This window comes from Balearica regulorum, chromosome 7, assembly GCF_011004875.1.
Source record: "Balearica regulorum gibbericeps isolate bBalReg1 chromosome 7, bBalReg1.pri, whole genome shotgun sequence".
Taxonomy (NCBI): Eukaryota; Metazoa; Chordata; class Aves; order Gruiformes; family Gruidae; genus Balearica; species Balearica regulorum.
The window spans coordinates 14,861,227-14,879,134 of record NC_046190.1 but is presented as its reverse complement, the minus strand read 5'-3'; the positions used below and the strand labels follow the sequence as shown (position 1 = coordinate 14,879,134).

Genomic DNA, 17,908 nt, shown 5'->3' with positions numbered 1-17,908 from the left:
GATTTCATGCCAAGCTGCTTGCATGGAAATAAGTCTCTCCAGTCAAACATGTTGCACAACTTGAGTGGCAGCAAAAATCCTTCCAGGACGTTTTTGCAAAGTTATTCCCTGTTTTTAACTTTTTCTATCTACTTTAAAATCAAAACTGATGTGTAACTTCTTGAATCTATTCAGCAGGGTTAGTGTTTTTTTGGACTGTTCTTGCTTTCTGAAAAGACTCTGTGCTGCAGTGGGGAGCGTGTGTGTAGCATGTGAGCGCGCTGGCAGGGAGCATCTGGCCAGTGGGGTTGTGAGAGAGGAGACAGGTCCTGCACCCTTCTCCACCCCTTGCTGGCAGCTACTGCCCCACAGCAAAGTCAGCAATAAGGAACGTGTCCCTGTGTGTCTGCACAAAGCACGGTGCCTCAGCTGGCAACTGCAGATTTGTGCTCCAATGCCAGACTGTCAGCAGGGCCAGGGCACAGGCACCTGATCCTTCCTGTGGTTTCCAGACATGATTGTGACTTCTGCTTACGTGGAGAATGGGCGTCTGAGGAAAACAGTGTCAGCAACCATAGCTGGAGTCGGATTCCATCAGTGGCAATGACAGCTTCAGCTACTGTGGTGCCACAGTGTGCTCCAGCCCGAGATTGTGCTGGCACAGGGGCTTGTAGGGATGTCCAGAGAGCTAGGAAGTGATGGGTGTTTTCACCAGACTAACTTCTGTCTCCAATTCGTTTTAAGGCCAAGGCTGAACTGCCAATTAAATATTGCTGTAGTTTGAGGGCTCACTCTTTTTGTTTAAAAAGTGCATGGAAAATGAGAACCAAGATGCGATAGAATTCCTGAAAACATTGAGTAGTCTTATTTGTATTAAAATTGCAAGGTTGTAATTCAGAGCCACAATAGAAAGGAAAGCTTAAGTTATGGCTAGGTTAAGAGATAAGATTTGTATTTGTGGCCTTCCCACATCCTGAGAAGAAACATGCCAACTGTGTTTTGATGTTTAGCTTTTTATGTAAATTCCAATAATTGAGTTTCCTGATCTACGCAAACTTCATATTGACAAGGGTGGTGTTTGGGGTTTGGGGTTTTTTTTATTTTTTTCCTGGCAGCTAGCCAGGAGCCGAAGCACAGCATCCCATTTGCATAAAACCAAAGAGATTACAGCTGCCTTCATCTCTAATACAGATGTAGGGTACCACCCGCGGAGACAACAGGTTCCAACTTGCTGTGGTCCTTTTGATTTGCGCTACTTACCATTTGGATCGGGAGGGAGCGGTGCATGCCGGGATAACGTGTTGTCTCTGTGGGTGGTGCCTCCCTATTAAAGGTGAGGGTAAGCATGAGTCTTTCAAGATCTCCAGTCCAGCTTGTGTTCTGCTTGCTTGTATAGATCCTCTGAATGACCTTAACTTGTAAAAGGGCAAGGATGCTTGTTAGAGCTGGGAGGAAGAAAAAGGAGCGCAAAACTGGATCAGGTAACAAATGCAAGGCTTGCAGAGGGGTGGATGTTTTCTGGAAGGCTTTTTCCGAGTATGAAAGGAGTTTGAAAAGAGTATTTAGAAAATAGCCTGAAAAAGTTGGAACGAGTGCTCTCTTTCTTTGGAGTGCGTGCTGGCTTCTCCTTTGAGCCTGCATGAATGTGGGATGGAGTGGTGCTGACAGCTGTCACTTTAGTGGCCTCTCAGTTCTGTAGCCTTTCATAAATTTAAAAGCTCACTGCCCTCAGCTTGCCAGCCTTTAGCCTTAAATTTTGGTATTTAATGGGTCCCTAAGTGCTTTATAAACCACATGCCTAAAGCACCGCTGAAATATTACACCAAACTCCAAGGTGACAGTGAATGCTTTTAAAATGGTGGAGACTGACTCTGCCCCTCTTTGTTTTTGTGAAAATACAATAAAATAAAGGCCCTTTGGGAAGACAGTGAATTAGAGGGGGGTGGTGTTAGTTGTGGATCCATATTTCAGATAAGATTTTGAAACAACTTTTATAGACTTCAGTGTGTGTGCCTTGGAGAGATGAAAGATCAAATCAGTTTAGGAGTCAAGCCTGAATTTCAAGGAAAATTATTAAAAACGCAAGGTTGTCTTCCACCTTTCACAGTGTCCAGTTTCTTTCAAGTGTGGGATTGAAGCATACTTCATACAGAGGAACCTGAGGACTTTCTTAAATAATAGTATAGACATGCAAATTCTCCGCTTATCCTCATTTTGTTTCACTAGGCTATGAGTCCTAAAGTCAAAGGATACCTGCTGTGGTAGGTCTGGCAGCTTGGTAGCAACTTCAGCACATGGAACAGGGAAGTAAGGTTGACTTTTGGGGACATATCCTCAAGCTGAGGATCAGGAAATAGTGGTTCTACTCTTGGGTCAGACTTTTGTGAGGTGTGACTGTGATGGGTTGGCTGTGGGTAACAGCCACCACAGCAATGAAATTCTGGAGATTTACAGTCACCTTGAGGAGCTTCTTCCAGGTCTCCATACCTTCCTGGTTTATGTTGCCTTGGCTTCATCTTTGGGAATTGAGCTCTAGCCAGCGCACTGAAGAAATGTTTCTTCTGTCTACTGTTGCTGGAGGTGGAGCATCTGCCCCAGCTAAAGGGAATGATGTGGAAGAGGACATTGGGAAACATCAGTTTAGGAAGCAGGTACAAGAGCTAAGACTTGGAGGAGAGAGAGTCCAAGATGGGCACCAAACTCTCAACTTCCTTTTCCTTCCTAGGTCTCTTGTTTGCCTATTGGAGACTGACCCCAAATGTAATGCTTATTTTTCTAGTTGGTTGTTTTTCTGAGACAGAGAGAAGAGCCCACTTCATGGCAGAGTGGGAAGGGAGAGACCACAGAATTAGGGAGTTCTGTGGCAAAAAAGTATTTTCTTTTAATGATACCTAATTTGAGAACCCATCAGAGTTGAAATGAGCAGTTTAGTTGCAGGGGGCCAATAAGATCTGGGTTTTTTAACTGGATTTGTCTTGTGGTTGGATTTTTTTCATGTCTATAGAGATAGGAGTTAGACTAAACTTTTCCCAAAATAAGGGTACTTCTAACAGGGTTCTCCTGTGTGGATTTCTGGTGTCTAGAAATACAGTTGTGCTTCTACTGAAAACTGTCTACTGGTAGTGCCTGTGGATCCTTTTCTTCCGTCTGTCTGGCTGTTTCTGCCTACTTTAGAAATGTGGTATTTTGGAGACCACTCTGCCCTTGAAGGACAAGGGTCCTTGATGGGGTTACAGCGTCCATGGATAAGGGAAGGGCAACTGATGTCATCTACCTGGACTTGTGCAAGGCATTTGACACTGTCCCGCACGACATCCTTGTCTCTAAATTGGAGAGACATGGATTCGATGGATGGACCACGCGGTGGATAAGGAATTGGCTGGATGGTCGCACTCAGAGTTGTGGTCAATGGCTCAATGTCCAAGTGGGGAACGGTGATGAGTGGTGTTCCTCAGGGGTCGGTACTGGGACCAGCACTGTTCAACATCTTTGTTGGTGACATGGACAGTGGGATCGAGTGCCTATAGGCTAGGTGAGGAATGGATTGAAAGCAGCCCCGAGGAGAAGGACTTGGGGGTATTGATGGATGAGAAGCTCAACATGAGCCGGCAGTGTGCGCTTGCAGCCCAGAATGCCAGCTGTGTCCTGGGCTGCATCAAAAGAGGTGTGACCAGCAGGTCGAGGGAGGTGATCCTGCCCCTCTACTCTGCTCTTGTGAGACCCCACCTGGAGTACTGTGTCCAGCTCTGGGGCCCCAGTACAGGAGAGACATTGGGCTGTTGGAGAGAGTCCAGAGGAGGGCCATGAAGCTGATCAGAGGGATGGAGCACCTCTCCTATGAGGACGGGCTGAGAGAGTTGGGATTGTTCAGCCTGGAGAAAAGGCAGCTTCGGGGAGATCTAATTGTGGCTTACCAGTTTCTGAAGGGGGCCTACAGGAAAGATGGAGAGGGACTGTTTATCAGGGAGTGTAGTGACAGGACAAGGGGTAATGGGTTTAAGCTGAAGGAGGGTCAATTTAGATTAGATGTTAGAAAGAAATTCTTTACTGTGAGGGTGGTGAGGCACTGGAACCCAGAGAGGTTGTGAATGCCCCCTCCCTGGAAGTGTTTAAGACCAGGTTGGATGAGGCTTTGGGCAATCTGGTCTAGTGGAGGGTGTCCCTGCCCGCAGCAGGGGGGTTGGAACTAGGTGATCTTTGAGGTCCCTTCCAACCCAAACCATTCTATGATTCTATGACTTGACTGAATTTGACCAATGAGTTCAAAAATTTTAAAGAAGCAGATATATGAGTGTGGTCATGTAAGGTTCATTTCGCTATTTCCCAGGCAAAAAACCAGTTAAACCAAACACCAAGCCTATTTACGTGCCTCATTGATGGTGTCCCTCCAATGACTAAGGCAATGCACCAGGATTAAGACTTGTGTTTCCCTGCTGGAGGCAGACCTCCCTTGAAACTATGGTCACCGTGGGCAAATCTTTTTTTTCCTCGCCTCACAGGCAGAGTGCACTTGGCTTACAAGTGTCATTTGTTGGAGGTAGTTAGCACCGTTAATAATATGCAAGATGTAGGCCACCTACAGAGAGAAGTCCGCTTTGTGCTGCACTGTATCTGTGTTTGCGTGCGGAGGTTGTGGGACGAGACCATGCTTGAACTGTGCTAGACTTGGAAATTTTTTTTGAAGCATTGAAGGAAATTTGTTTAACGTTTACAGCACAGTAGTTGAATTTACAAGAAGGACTGTTTTCAATAAAAAAAGGAAAAAGATTGGAAGTAGGTTTATAGCTGAGCGTTACTGAAGGCAAGCCCTGCATCCTATTCAGTAGTGCCTCTGCACGTGCGTTCCAGTAAGATGATCCTCTTGCTGCCATGCAGGGGAAGGGGCACAGTGTTCAAACTGGATGATTTCTTTTAGTCAGCAGAACTTCGACATTTATGATCTTGGCATATGGGAGGAGAGTTGGCCTGAGACAGGGCTTCCTTACCCTCATCTCCCAGCTGGGTTAGTGTTGAATGACACGGGAGAGCTTCCAGGCTCTCTCTGCTCTCCCAGTGAGTTCAGCCTGCCAGGAACAGGAGGAACTGGGGATCAAAGTTGGGTCTTCTAGTGAAAGATTGTTTTATTTGATAAAGATCTGTTTAGGATGTTCTAAAAAGCAAGAATTAAAAGATAGTGGGCTTTCTTTTTTCAGTAGGATATGAAGGTAAAAGCATTTTTTTAGCTGTGTGGGCATTCTGACTGTGAGATCAAAGAAGGGTTGACTTTTTTTATCCCTTTGCTTGCTGGAATGATGATACTAACAAAATGAATGTTTGAAGAGAGGCATCTGAATATTGTTATTCAGACCTAATCCCCTTTTTTCCCAAATGCAGATTTAGCATTGGGAACATGCCTTCCAGACTAGTGCTAGAATAGTCTGTGTTTCTTGATAGAACAGTGGTTACAACTGGTAACCACATATTACCATAGGTAATAAAATTACCAATTTTATTTGAAAAATTTGAGCTATTGGTATTTCTCTCTCCTAAGCTGGAAACTCCATAGCAATTACCAAACTCGACTGCCTCTCCACTGTCATCTCAATTTTGAATCGAAGCCCAATAGGCAGTGACACCAGGCTAACAAAAGAGGGCTGCAAATCTTTGGTGGTCTCCCATTCAGATGGTATTCCCTTCCTTGGACAATAGGGTGGCTATGGCTCCTGAGTGCCACTCTGCCTCCAGGGATGGTAAACAAGAAACAGATCATCTGGTGGGAGGCATTTTTTGATCAGATGACAAAGCTGGATAGATGGGATACCACCTGACAAAGGGCTGAAGTTTAAAGGAAGATTTTTGCAAGGGATCTTAAGAACAAAAAGCAAAAAAAAAAAGGGGGGGGGCCAAAAAACTGGGTTTTCACAGGATATAAACAGGGTGGGCGGAGGTGAAGGGGGACTTGGCCATTCTTGGGGAGCTCTGATTTAAGCCCAGAGGGTAGAGACAAGGGAAGGAGGGAAGAGTGCACAGATGGCTCATTGTTTTGTCTAGCTCAGCATTCTTGCACTGCTGAAGTGAGGGGTGATTGTTTTAAAATCCCTTTTGCAGAGAGAGCTGTTTGCTTTTCAGCTATCCCTCATCCCTGAAGATGCAAACTGTAAACCAGGGGGGCTAGTATTTAACACCCATTTGTCTTGGAGGGTCAGTGCTCTGTCCAAGGGGCCCAGGGCAGTGGCTGGGCTGCGAGGCATCACTCCTGTAGGGGAATGGGGGAAAGAGCATGCGACTGGGAAATGCGCTGCAGCAGCCAGGGAGAAGGCGAGAACAAAAGGATGCACATGGAGGGCTGATGCAGAGCAGTGTTTGGCTTGGGAAGCTTTACCAAAGCTATGAAATGTGGCATAAACCTGGCACATAACCTTACCTGCAGTGATATCAGATGTACAGTATAGTTTTCTTACAGCATTTCTTTTTTTTTTTTTGGTAGCAAATAATTTGTTAGCAAAGAGAAATACTGCCATTTCTATACTATTATTCTTTCTACTGCTCCAGTTGCACTGGCATAGCTCCTTCCCTTCCTCCCCTGTGAATTGTTGTGGCCTTTCTGGAGCAGGGGCCTTTTTTGGCATAGTCGACAAAAATAAACCATAAAGGCGGCTTTTGTTATGAATAAGGCTCAACAGGGGAATTTTACCAGTAGAACTACAGCAATATAATTATACTGGTAGACTAGTTACAGTAAATTTCCTCATGAAGACAAGCCTTAAGTTGACATTTCCTAGCTAAGTTGAATCCATATGTATAACTTTATTACGCAAAAATAATATGTCTCTGGGCCTTGAATTCTTTTTTACCCAGAAGAGTAACATTAAGCAGAAAAGCAAAGAATTTAGTGTTCAGAGATGGATGGGGGACTTCTATAACAGAGCCGCTGTGATGAGCTGTACGCTGAACTCTGTGTTTTACTGGATAGGTTATTCCTCCTAAAGTGATGATGGAACGTGAGGAGTGTGTTTGTGCTTACTGCACTAAAAAGTAAGTGGTACTGAAATATGCTGTTAGCCAATATCTCTCTCCCAATTTTACTCCTCTTTGTAAGAGAAGCTGAGCCATTTTGCAGTTTCCATAACTGGTTTGGCTGAGATGCAAACCTGTTTTGCTACTATTAAAATCTATAAGATTTATTTTATCCTTTTGGATTTTGTCTTACAATGGATGGAGTCCATGTGACATTCACAAGCCAGGTGTTTATAGATCAAAAATACCAGCCTCTGATTCCTACCTCTGAAAGTTTCCAGCACTTCAAAGGAATGATAGTCTTGTAGGAGAAGCTTAACACTTAAAGGCAGGTCAAAAAAAAAAATAGTAGACGACTTTTCATTGCAGCTGTCTCATGTTTCCTTTTTGGGCATCTTTCGCTAGCAGTTTGGTGCTTTCTTTTCTCTGGAATTACAGCTCAAATTCAAAGGGCCTTTCCCTACTTGTTTAATTGGTTAAGATCTCTTATGGTGCTCATCGGTATGATTTTGAATGCACCCTTTCAATGAAATGAGACTACGTAACAGCTCAGCAAGTAGGGAAGTACCATCTTGATTTCCACAGCCAATTAAGTGAAATATCAGGGATTGAATCCCAGATCCAGCAGGATACTCGGGTGCATAAGCCCCAATTGAACTCTGTTGGAGTTCAGGCTCCTAAAAGCTCCTAAATACCTTTTATACCTCAAGCTCATTTATTGCACAGCTGAGAACTTAATTACATGAGAGTCCTAAAAATGTGCTCGAGGGTGTGCTAAAGTGCTTTCTTGAATGATTTTTTTTTTAAACTATGTTCTTTAGCCAGCAGGAAAGTAATGGGACACACCAGTGTTTATATTCTATGTAATGTGTTGGATCCCTGATCCTTGCCTGGGACTTGTAGGCAATACTGAAAAAACCCTAACTGTAGCTGTCAGTGTAGCTTCTGGTTTGGGGTTTTTTCTCTTATTCTTTCCACCCTCCCATACTGCTTTTGAAAGCTGCTTTTGTTATGCGAATGGGTTCCTCCCAGCAGCTGCAGAACTTTCCGCAGCAGGAGCTAGGAAGGAGCCAGCAGACACTGCAAGGAAACTCAGTGCCCTTTTCCCAGCTGCTCACCAAGCACAGTAATACTGTCCTTCCCTGCCACGCTGGCTCGAACTGGCCCTTTGCTGATGTTCTCTTGCCTGATGAGGTTGCAGCTCAGCCATTAGGTGAAGTTTTTTTGAGATGTGTTACCACTCTCTGCAGGCTATGCAAAGACGAGTGTATTGGAGCTAAGGATTCAGTCCGAATATGAAATGGCATCTGGGTGCAGATAAAGGGTTGTGTTCCCTAGTGCATTGTATAGTGCAGTGCCTGCGTGCTGTGTTTGCAGAATCCCCTCCAGCTCAGGCCAGATGAGAGTGCTGTTCTGATGAACCTTGTAGAAATGGAGGATAAATAGCTCTGAAGTACAGCATAAATAGATAATTTAAGTAAAATGTTAAAGTACAGATCTTGATAAGTTGTTTTCTTTTTCACTAGTTCCCTGCCCCTTATTCTGTGAATGTAATAGCAAATCCTTATTGTACTCCTAGCTATTCTTTCCAGATCTTTTCAGTGGGCATTAAGATGATGGAACTCTGCAGCAACTTCCCCAGGTCATCACAGTGAGGCTGTTTGCACTTCACCGGTGATGTCAAAAAGCGCAGCCTCATGTGCGATGCTAGCTGTGCGTGCAGCCTGCTGTGGGTAGTGGTTGAGAACCTGCTCTCAGGGACACCTCAGCTGAGTTGGGATGGGTTCTGCTGGCTGTGAGGTGGGAAGTCTGGGTGGCTCCTTGGAGAAATGTGTGAGCCCTGAAGTGGAAAAGCATGGCCAGTCCTCTAGTCACTTGATTTCACAAAGATTTATTATTTTTTTAATACATGTTTTGGGAATCATGAAGATGAAATGGTTTGGTCTTGTCAGTTTAGTCATGACTGTAATGGGAGATCAAACCATCACCTACTGGTGTAACTACATCTGTGCCCCATAAAACAGAGAAAATGAAAAGTAAACTGCCCTCATGTGGACATCTTTTGCTGGGGTAGAGTGTGACACATACCATGCAACCTCCTGTTTCATATTTTGTTATTTTAGTCATTTCCCATGTTGTGTTTGTCCATGCTGTGCAGAATATGGAGTTAATTTCCCAGCTTCTGTGACTTTAATAGATCGAGTATATAAGTATTTCCTATATGATGAATGTGTTATATTGCTCTTTGAAGCAGGGAAATAGCATTGTTTTACATCTGAGAATCAAATTCTTAAGTAGCTCATTGAGAAGGATGGGAAGTTTAAAGCAGACAAGGGATTCAAACTTAGATCACCCAGGTGCTGTTTCAGGACTTTAAGAATATGCTGCAGTTTCTTGACTTAGTGTTAATAATGAAGCAGATACATCCCTTTGGCACTGACAGGGCCATTACAGCCTTTTGCCCTTAATCTACACACAGTATCCTTACATATATGACTGTAAGTTGGCGCTCTCCAGAATGAGACAATAATGCTTCCAAGCCTCTAGAGCTCAAAGGGATTAACTTCCAGCAGCTAAGTGGGATCCTAACCTTCCAGATGCTACTACTTCAGCTGAAAACTGGACAGCTGAACCTCAAAGAAGCAGGTCCTAAATTGCCTTAACTTGCAGCCCAGAAGGCTAAAGTGACCTGAAAGTTGATGGTGGTTTAGTTTAACATGCTGGACTGGAGAAAGCATAGTTCGGGAGCTGTTTCCCACACGGGTGGGTAGGAGCTGAGTATAGTAACCACTTCTGTCAAAACAAATTTAACTTGTGTTCATGAATTATCAGCTGTGGGTCCTGCCAGCTCAGTTTTGGACATAGGGTATCAGTAGTAAATGTTAATATCTGTGTTCTTGGCCTTGATGCTTCATAGGATCACTTGAGTTGGAAGGGACCTCTGAAAATCTCCAGCTGATGCCTGGTTGGAGCACCAACTTCCACAGCCTCTTTGGATCCTGTTCCAGGATTTGACCACTATCATGTGGAAAAGATTTCCAGATACGTGTAACTGGAATTGACCTTTGCCATTTTGTTGTGCATCTCTGAGGAGTGTCTGTCTCCATCTTCCCTTCACCCTCCCAATAGGCAGTTGAGGACAGCAATAAGATTACTCCTTCCCTTTAGTCTTCTTTTAAGGCTGAACAACCCCAGCTCTCAGCCCCCCCCCACGTGATGTAGGTGACTGGTATGGCTGCACTTTAATGTCACTTGTGTGCCACGTGCTTCTCACATGCCTGACTGATATAGGTGTCTAAGAAGTGGCTAGTCTGTCAGCTCTACAAAATGCACACGACAATTCCCATGCTGCTTGTGTCTAAAGCTGCTGGAAACCCTTACTGTATTATCGCGTAGTTCAAGTGACACTATCTCATGAGGCTGTTGTGTCTGCTGAGTTTGGGCTAAGGTTGTCTTGACTCTGTAGTCTGAAAGTTTAAAGGAAAAAATAAATTCATCTGTTGTATCAACATTCATTATTTACAGAAACATTTTTTTAGAAACAAAACAAACCCCAAACTTTGAATCTCCAGGCTTCAGCTGAGTCTTGAAGAAGTTGAATAGTAAATGTGTGGATTCAATTTTGTGTATGTGTGAGTGAAGCTTAAACTGAAGTCTCCTCTTCCCCCTCTGCCCCGTAACAGAACTTCACTTGCTGAATGGTAGCTTGGTGAAGCACAGTTCTGTTTTCATACTGGCCAGCAGCAAAGCAATTCACAAATTTTACTCAGATCCAGTGTAAGTTTTCTAAGTGGATCCTATGTGAATGTTTTTGAAAACTGAGACACCCGCCTCCAAATAACTGTATAGTGAGTGCCTCTGCATCTGTTTGGATTTAGATGTTGGAATAATTCTCTAACAACAATTTAAGTTGCTGTTTCTAGAAAAGTTTTCCATTTGGTTGATGGCTTACACGTTTGATATGACGTACTGTAAGAGCAGGCTCTAAGCAACAGTTTTTTGGCATGGCTGTAGATGGGCGTCTCGAGCACCATGTACAACTTGCTTTTCGACCTTGATTTTATGTGAAACAGAAATCTTTAAGCATGTGTTCTTTTCGCATTTGTATTTGCCCTGCTTATGCGTGAAGCTTTTTCTTAAATCAAGATAGGAAGGAGTCCAGTAAAATCCTGTGCGCAGGTTCGAGGTGGCGAGAGCTCGTGGAATTTCCTGTCGAGTGTGCTGAAGAGATAACCATCTGATGTCCAGATAACCACCCCCAGCTTCTCTCAGACATTTAAATGTGTTTTTTCTTTAAAATTGATGCTTTTGTCAATGCCAAGCAACAATCCAGGAGAATATGTGAGTAAGCAGGTGGATTTTGGCCAAAATAACATTTCCGGATACTTTATAAGCCTTTCATGTATGGGGGTTGCTATCCCTATTTTCTTATGAAATTACTTCATAGGAGCGTCACAGCATGCCATCAAGGCTCTCGGATGAGACTTTTTAGTGCAGCTGTCAAACAATATAAAACAACCATTTCCTGTTAGGCAAGATGCTGGAAGCACTAGGTAGGGTCACTTTTTTTTTTTTCCCCTCCTCCTCCTCCTTTCCCCCCCCGGCCCCAAAAGTCTGGAATCTGAGAGTCATTTGCTTATAGTAGGGACACATTGTGTAACGCATCTGGAGCTTGCATAATAATATTTGGGGCACATCAGCTCTTGCCTGATGTCCTTCCTGGGAGACGAGACACTAAGGTGTTCAACTCAATGGCTGTAACAGCCTGATGAAGGCTTTTCCTTGGGTTTTAGGCAGGAGACCACCCTTTGTGTTGCTTGTTTGTAAGCAGATATGGGCAGTGAAAGGGAAATGGTATACGTCCTGATTTTTCTCAAGGAGGACCTGTGAAGTCAGTCATTGTCACTGATGCTTTTTGTTACACTAGTCCTTTGTGTTGCTAATAGCAATATCTTTGCTAGCTAATAGAAAAATCTTTTAGGATGGTTACTAGCTATGCAGTCTTAAAACACTTGTAAGAGTTGAGCCTTGAAGAACTTTGGTGTCTTCAAGCAGAGTGGTGGGCAATGCCCATCAGCTTGGTGTAACCACCTTCTCAAGCTTCAAAAATGTCCTGACAGGCTGATCTGGAGTACTGAAAGCTATGGATTGGCAATTACTGTGGCTTTTCTTTTTTTTTTTGGGGGGTGGGGTGGGGGTAGTGAGGTGATAGAATTAAAACTGCTGTGTGATGGAAATAACAGCAGCTCTTCCTTAATGCTAGACTAAAAAATGAAGTGATACTGTATTTCTGCAGCTTTCAAAATGGCATCAGAGTTGCTCACCAGCAGCAGAGCAGGAAGTTTTGTCTTTGTAGATGTGGGGAAATGCAATTAAGGAGCTGAAGCAAAAGGCAACTTAAGTAGCTTCACAAAAGTAGCAGTAATGGAACTGAAAACTGAAGCTGGGACAAGTCCGTCCAGAGTTCTGTTGCAGACTAAGTAAAACCAGAGCCTGCCCTCATCTCCCAGAAGAGACCTGGATTATCTTCCTGGAGCTGCTGGGAGTGGAGCTGTGACTTCTGAAAGTGCAGTCCTGACTATCCCCAAATACCCTGAAAGAACTTTCTTGTTGTGCCCTGGCTGAAATAATCATAGTGAATGGCCAGCATTTCCCTATGTAAACTCCCATTTTCAGGGATTGGTTCATCTAATATATTTATATACACATAATCTTAAACTCTCAAAAAATAAACACCTAGTACACTCTGCTCCTTGTCCAGTGCTGTGTAGCTTTCAAAGGCAGAACTTCAGAAATACTACCATTTTGCACTGCAGTGAAGCAAACCTCCTCTTGTTCCTTGCAAAAGTGAGAACGAAACTGCTTTGGCAAATAGCTTTGATTTAAACTGAAAAGCCTCTGGTTTTCAGAGCTGCTTTAAAAGCAGAGGGCTAGTTTGGCTTTTGATCCTCTTAAGCTGGGTTATTTGATGTGAAAAACGCCCTGGGTATTCTGCTGCAGAGGGGAGCAGCTTTTTAGTTCTCTGTGTGTGGCTTCAGGAGAGGGGCTGGCAGAGTGCAGGGTGGCGGGGGGCTCGGGGGCCTGGCCGCACAGCTTGGTAAATAAAGGAACCTCTATTTCTTTGGATTCTTTTGCTGGAACTAAATATCATGATCAGTGAAACTCTTACCTCGTTAAAGGAACAAGCCAGGCTCCTTCAGCATATACGCGGTGCTGCAATGTGGTCTGTTCTGCTGAGCTGATTTGCTGAACAGATAAAAGGAGTTTTAACCCAAAGAATGGCATGTAATATATGACCTTGGCTTTCAAAAGATTTATTTTTGTTCATGCGACAAAATAAGGTTTTAATATTAAATATAGGGTTGGATTTGACTTGGCAGATACCAGAGCCTCCCATTACTGCTGTAGTCATAATATAAAACTATCTGATGTGTGCCAGTGGGCATGCAGCGAGCCAAGAATTTCTCCGTCAGTGTTTGTTTTTGTGAAAACTTAGCTAGCTGCTTCACAATTGGGTTGGCTATAAAGGTGATGTGCCCTCGTGTCGGAGGGGGCAAAGCGGTGGTAGGCACAAGTATATAGTTAGTATCTTTAGGTTTGGGGCAAAATATAGATTTTCTTAATTTTTTTTTTCCCCTTCTTAGCATTTTAGGACTATTCCAAAGAAACTTTCATTCAAAACTGCAGAGTTCAGCAGAAAAAAGGCATAAACCAAACTATGTGAAATATTCAGATCTCAGTACAGAAACATAATGCTGTGTTGCAGCTTTCAGTTTATGTACCTGGGGCCACGCACAGATACAAAATACTAATTTTGAGGTTTCCTTCCTGCACACGCTCCATCTCAGATCATGGACTTACTGTAAAGCTGAGGCGCTTCTGGACTGCTGTATTGTAATTGTTTTGCTGAAGAAATGACCTGCAAAGCACTTAAATGTTCAGATGCTGAACTGAGCTCCAAAGCCTTTGTTCTAAATTGGCTGTTGTACATTGTCTGAATTGATCACCTTCAGATTTAAAAAAACAATCAAAAAACCCTACCCAAAACCACCACCCCTGACCCTACCTCCCTTGCTCACAAAGAAACCAACTCCAAATAGTGCCAGAATCTTGCTTCTGTAGGACAAAGCGTGTGATAAAAACATGTTACCTCTGCAGCTGACACAAGAGTCGGGGTCAGGCTAACCTCCTGTGGACACTTTGCTCGCTTGGAAGGGAACAATACAGGTACAAGTAGCGCTGAACTGGGGAGTTGAGGGAAGAGGTCATGAGAAAGCCTGGCTTCAATGTGCTTTAGCAGGACTTTTTCTGTCTATGGGTTATCCTCACCCCTCCACCCAGTTTTGGTGGAAATAAGGTTTGTCCAGTTTGTCTCTTCTGGAGCTATACGTTGGTTTTGGTTTGTTTTTTTTTTAGCATGTTGGTTGACTATGGTCAACCTTCAGCTTGTTGGCTGAAGGTGGTTCACTGTTCTGGAAGTTTTCTGGAAGTCTGGTGAATTGGGAACTTGTGGGAAGGAGCACGAGTTTGAACATCTACAAGTGTGCAAGGTGTGATCCTGTCTTATCCAGTTCCTCGGCAGCCTCCTAAGATAACCCCTAAGCAGTGGGGACGTACCCTACAAGGAGGAGGCTGCTGTGGGAATCCAGTGTTTCCACATGGAAGTAATGGAACATCTTGGTATAAATTAACTTGTTTATGGGGAGTCTTACTTTATTAGCTTCCCCATCATGGATGGGTTTCTTGGTTACGATAGGTGCATCTTTTGTCTTGTTGGTAAGGCCTTGAACAAAAATGGACACAAGTAATTTGGGGGGATGAGCAACTGCTTACAGCCCAGCTGTAAGGGAGGAGTCTCTTTATCCTTGGGGATAAAATGCCTTTTGCTTGGTCTTCCATTTGTATGGCACGAGCATCTGGAGGTCTTGGGCTTCTTACCAAGCTAATTCATTTCCCGTGTGTTTGGCTGTGGCTGCTACTTCTCCACTAGCAGACTGGTGCATTCTTATCCTCACAGATTTTTGGAGTAGGGGCTGGTGTAAGTGCTTGCTCCTTAGAAAAAGGACTTCCATGAGAGAAGCCAAGCTGCATAACTCAGCTACTGGATTCTTCTCTATGATTTTCATTAGATCAAGGGTCAGAGGCATGTGGCAGGGTTGTTACAGGTTTATTTAGTTCCTGAAGCTCGCATCTGCCTCCATTCTCATGTATATCCTCTGAACCTCAGCCAGGAGCTCTGGTCCGTTGTTCATTCAGAGAAATTTTATGGCAGCTATTGAAACTACATTCAACTTTTAAATACAAGACTTTTTTGAAGAATAAAAGCAAAATGTTTGGCAAAAATGCTAACTGAAAGTGACTATCCTAATTACATTCTGAATATTAATCTTTTCTTCCTGTGAAAGACTTGTCTGAATTAAACATACAGGATTTCTAAAATAATTGCAAGCTTTTAAAGCCACATGTGTCACAATTTCTTCAAAAACAAATTACCAACCTAAAATTAAACAGATCAAAGACTTTTACTTTATAGACTGTTACCTCAGAACAGCTGCACAATACAGGTGAATTGCATGGATTTAAATTTTCGCTGTAACAAAGCAGTGTATTTTCAGCAACCTGTGACCACTAACTATTCAAAACCATTTTAAATCTAATCTTTAAATACAGAACTCTTACATGCAAATAGGATTTTTCTAAGAGTTAACTGTTAATTTAAGAATTTGAGTATTGTAAGCATTGTTTGCTGCCGCATTTTTGAGTGTTTTTTAGAAGATACATATTTTGATTCTTCAGGGATTTTTTTAAAATCTTGGAAGTAACTTACTGCTTGTTTCCTTTTCTTTTATTCTATTTATTTTCTAGTAGTTCTTCTCTGTTCTAGAGTCTCTTTCATTACCATACAAAAAATCACATAAGTAACATTGTCAGTTTTACTTCTTCGCAACTACTATTATGTTGCTGACCGGCAGTGTTCTCCTAAATGCTCATCTTGCTTTAAATTTGATGGATACTCACCTGAACACTTCTGTTACTGAGTAACTTGCATATGGATCAGTATAAAGCATGTGTGGTCTTCTCTTAAACAGTTATTTCTGGGAAGCAGAGACATCTGTGGAGTTAAAAAAAAAAACCAACCACAAACCAACCAAACAAAAAAAACAAAACCAAAAAACCCCAAACATAAACCAGCCATTAACCTCTAGCTCCATGCATATTAGAAGTAAAGCTGTGTTGCTTCAGAACATGCCTTGAAAGGAGGAAATTCAATAGGGAGCCATCTTACTTTCCAAAAACTTTAACTGTGAAAGATCAGCTTGAAGGCTTTTTGTTAACTTTGATCCTTCTTAAAATTGACCCATTCATAATGTGTTTCAGTTTCTGGTGTACACTTTTTCCTGGAAGCAGTCCTTGAAAATTACCCACTTTGAAGCGTTTTTGTTTCTCCCTTTAAGAAATATTTCTATTTTTCCTTTGCTATCTGATATGTGAACTAATAAAACACTACAGGGGTGCGGAATGTACAAAGTACAACTTCACATTTGTGAAGCTATCACCATCCCGTACCAATCTTTTTGGTAGACCTGCAGGCATGATTGCAGAACACGGATTTTGCTGCACACCCAGATTCCACTCCCTGGCTGGCTGGTTATTCAGTAAGCTCTTGCTTTGTTTAAGAATCAAATGTCATTATTTGACTTGTTGCTTAAAGGTACATTTGTTTCCTAAAAGAGGTTTTATATGTGCCAGTTGACCACTCTGAAATGCATTATATGTTCATAGAGAATTCTCTTCATAGCATGTAATTCTCAAGGTCTTTGTTGAGGATAATTTCATGAGGATAATATGGAGGGAAACGAAAAATATACATGCTTGTATCTTTTTATACTACTGAAATAAAGTCTTTATTTGCTATATTGTATAACTCCCCTTTATTGTAGATGTCTGACTTTCAATACCTGCTGTCTTGTTTTCAGTCACAGCTGTTGTCATCTCTCGGGCTGAGAGATGAATCATAGTTCAGTTCTGTCCTTGGATATGTTTCATAACTACTTTCGTTACATCCTTTGAAAATCTACCACAGTCAAACTTTACTTGAAGAATCCTCAAATAAAGTTACATTGCATGATGGAGTTGCACTGATGCTTAATTTCGATCAGTTTTAACATTTGTCATTAGGTAGGGTTGCTATAAAGTGTTTCTACTTCAAACCAAACCCCTTACTGTGGGAACAATCCATCCATGTGGTCACCGAACTGCTGGTGAGCTGTGTTTTTCAAATGGATAGTGCTCTTATCACTTTCCGGACTGCTCTGTTTGACTGTTTTTAGTAGTAGCACAATGTTAAAGCTTTGTGCACTGTGCCTTTCATATCTGCCAGCAAGGTACCAGCATCTGAGACATTTGCAAAGTTTCTCCAGAGAATTTGACAATGGCTGCAGGTGTTGGAGATTCAAACTTGCAGAATGATACTAGTTCATGAAAGCTTCTGTGAGATGTCTTTACGCTCAGTGTAAATCCTTCTTTCTTTCCTCTGCAGCAAGCAAGGGATGCAATGACAGTGGTAAAAAGGACATGGATGTCCCCAACTTGCTTTCAAGTTCGCGAGCTTACTTATTTGTCCCTGGGGTTTCTCATTTTCCACAGGCAAGTGTGGCATTTTTAGCTGTTGGCAACTTGGAACAGGAACTTTCCCTTGCGTATAAATATAAAAAAGAGGATTCTCGAGGACTAGTTTTGTTGAAGGAAAGAGTAGTATGGAGTATGCTCTGTTTACTCTTTTTCATTATAGCCTTGATACTTTGATTATGACTTTATTCTCCTGGAGAGACCCTATCTGACCAAACCAAATAAATTGACACTTATCTCTGTCAAATGGGGAAATGGCCAAACTACTTACTGCTTCTTGAACAGTAGTTGTCATATTCAATGC

General features: G+C 42.7%; 1 protein-coding gene across 2 annotated transcripts in view; it reads left to right on the top strand.

Annotated features, from left to right (window-relative positions):
• SUFU (SUFU negative regulator of hedgehog signaling) overlaps window positions 1-17,908 on the top strand; it is a 99,673-nt gene that overhangs the window by 10,358 nt on the left and 71,407 nt on the right. The gene's annotated exons all lie outside the window — the stretch shown is intronic.